The sequence below is a fragment of the Neoarius graeffei genome, chromosome 4 (genome assembly GCF_027579695.1).
Source record: "Neoarius graeffei isolate fNeoGra1 chromosome 4, fNeoGra1.pri, whole genome shotgun sequence".
NCBI classification, from domain to species: Eukaryota; Metazoa; Chordata; class Actinopteri; order Siluriformes; family Ariidae; genus Neoarius; species Neoarius graeffei.
The window spans coordinates 36,026,011-36,028,722 of record NC_083572.1 but is presented as its reverse complement, the minus strand read 5'-3'; the positions used below and the strand labels follow the sequence as shown (position 1 = coordinate 36,028,722).

The 2,712-nt window shown below is 44.5% G+C and overlaps 1 non-coding gene across 1 annotated transcript; it reads left to right on the top strand.

Annotated features, from left to right (window-relative positions):
- Positions 1–2,150: 2,150 nt before the first annotated feature.
- On the top strand, positions 2,151–2,223 carry trnav-cac (transfer RNA valine (anticodon CAC)). Its single transcript has one exon. It is a non-coding gene; the product is annotated as a tRNA-Val (tRNA).
- Positions 2,224–2,712: the final 489 nt, after the last annotated feature.

Below are 2,712 nucleotides of genomic sequence, written 5' to 3'. Positions count from 1 at the left end.
CCATTCGCCTGCAAGCTGATTCACTTTTGTAACAATTTGCTAGTTGGCAAATCTATATTACACCGACTATGCTAAACCAAACTGAGGTTTGTGCCACATTAGGACAATGGATAGGTCGGCTAGAAAAATCTTCGGCTCACTGATCTAACTCTAGTAACTGTGGGGAGAGACTCACTAATTTCACATGGGGGTGGCATACTCTTTTAAGGAAATTGTAACAGATAACCCTGAACTATAGTGCGGAGAACCGCTAACTAGTAAAGTAGCCCGTGGCTACCGCATGGGTCACAGGCTGCTTACACTAGACATATCACACGAATATGACACATGATATTTACATTACCTGAAAGATTCTGGCCACTTTGTTAAGCCACATGGTCTCCTCTTTCATTAGGACACGTTTATTTCCTCGTCTGAGGACGTATGTATGGCTCTCCATTGCTGGCTGCTTCTTGCACGATGAGTTGGTGTTCCACAGACAGCACTGTAATCAACTTCTGGATCGTGGATGGCACGTTATATTAAAAAAAACAAAAACAAACAAAATAAAACTGAGCCAAGACCGTTTTTTAAATATTTCATTTTTAAAAAACTAGTATTACATGAAATGTCCGAAAATCAACTCGTTATTAGTTTTTTGTTCACCTTTGAAAAACAAACGATGAGATAACAAGTCATTTTTTCATTTTATGGTTTTTTAGTTCTTAATTGAAATGCAAATGAATGATGAGATAAGTCATTTTTTCATTTTATGGTTTTTTAGTTCTTAATTGAAATGCAAATGAACGAATCATACACGGACAGCTTTTGTTTTGGTTTGGAGCAGCTTTTGTTTTCGTCTGGAGCAGCTTTTGTTTTGGTTTAGAGCAGCTTTTGTTTTGGTTTGGAGCAGCATTTGTTTTTGCTTGGAGCAGCTTTTGTTTTGGTTTGGAGCAGCTTTTGTTTTGATTTGGAGCAGCTTCTTGGCAAGGCAGTGTCCTTGAAGCACGCCCAGGACCCTGTACTACGAAGCAGGTTTTCTGGCTTACCAGGGTAACTTCAAGAGTAACTTGATCATGTGCAGCGTAACTTCCCGATTAACCCATACTACGAAAGTTGGCTATGTTCAAACCGAGGTATGCTGCCATGGCAACTTACGCTGCATCTCAAACCTGCTCGTCTCAGGTTATGTTCTTGGTTAACCCGAGGTTTCCGATTAACCACACCCTTTTTAAACACCACCTCTCCACTGACATTTCCTCTAGAGACAATGCCAGCGTACCTGGATGACCGGTGCGATATCGGAGCGGAGATTAGAGATGGGATTTATGGCTCTTTGATGGGATCCGCATCTTTGTGATCCGTTCTTTGAAAAGAGCCGTTCAAAAGACTGGCTCATTTGGCTCTTTTTAAATATTTATTCAGTTTTAAGAAGACAGCGTCTAAAGAAGCCAGATCCCTCTGCTTAGACAGTGACATCAATATTTCTGGACATACCTTTTATATAAAGCAACCTAGACTTACATTATTGTAACCCCTAAATGCTCATAAATAACCATTAAAAAACAATGAGGGCTTCAATGAATGTCCATGCAGAATGGTTTTTGTGTAAAAAAAAAGAACCCACGCATCAGAACGCTGCAAAGTGGCATTGACTCTGGAATGCTTCATCATGTCTCAACGAGTATTTGCCGGCCAACATTCAGACACATTTGCTTATTAACTCTCAAAGCGTGACTGTGCAGTCCTCTGTTTGTGGAAAACATGCAAAGAAGCAGCTTGCCGCCAACGAAAGACAAGCACGCAGGCGCCCGTGTCCTTGAAGCACGCCCAGGTTTGCACAAACCGATGCTATTCAACTGCATGCAACGCGAGCGGAAAGCAGAAGGAGTGGCCCTCGGTCACCTCCTTGGCAAGGCAGTGACAGGCAACCGATCCGTTGCTGCTGTTTCCTCCCGGGTGCCTCGCCACGCTCTCTGGCTTTCATCAGAGAAACGAAGCGTTAAAGGGTGTGCGTTGGCCAGGAATCGAGCCCGGGTCAACTGTTTGGAAGGCAGCTATGCTAGCCACTATACCACCAACGCTGCGTGCCTGGCCTGGGGACAAATGCCTAAGTGCCATTGCTTCTGAATTTGAGGCCCAGGCAACAGCTGATCAACCCAAGCACTGAGGTTTCTGTAGTGTAGCGGTTATCACGTTCATCTCACGCACGAAAGGTCCCTGGTTCGAAACCGGGCAGAAACAGCTGTGCGTTTGTTTGTTTATTTATATATTTATTTTTTGAGTGACTGCTGAGCTGTGACCTCTGCTCTGACCGTGCCAACTACGGAAGCAAGTGTTTGCTTTTCACCAGCCAAGGTATGGACACATTTGCTGAACGAATCTTACACAGTGACTCTCCAGTTCTCTGTTTGTGGACAAATATACACCTGTCGCTTGTTGCCAACGAAAGGAAAACACGCAGGAGCCCGTGTTGTTCACCGCTTCATGGGTCGAACGTACACAGGGGCAAACTGATGTCATTCAAACCTGCAAACAACTACTTACGTCGCTCGTGGGAAGCAGAAGGAACAGTCCTCAGTCGCCTCCTTGGCCCGTCCAAACAAGGCTTTTGATTTCTTCCCATGATGCTGTTGTAGCGCTTTTCAATGCTGAACCTCGTCACACTCGACCACCAGCTCATCTCTACGATGCCAAGGCCATACCCCTATTCTCGTGACAGTTGCTTAAGCG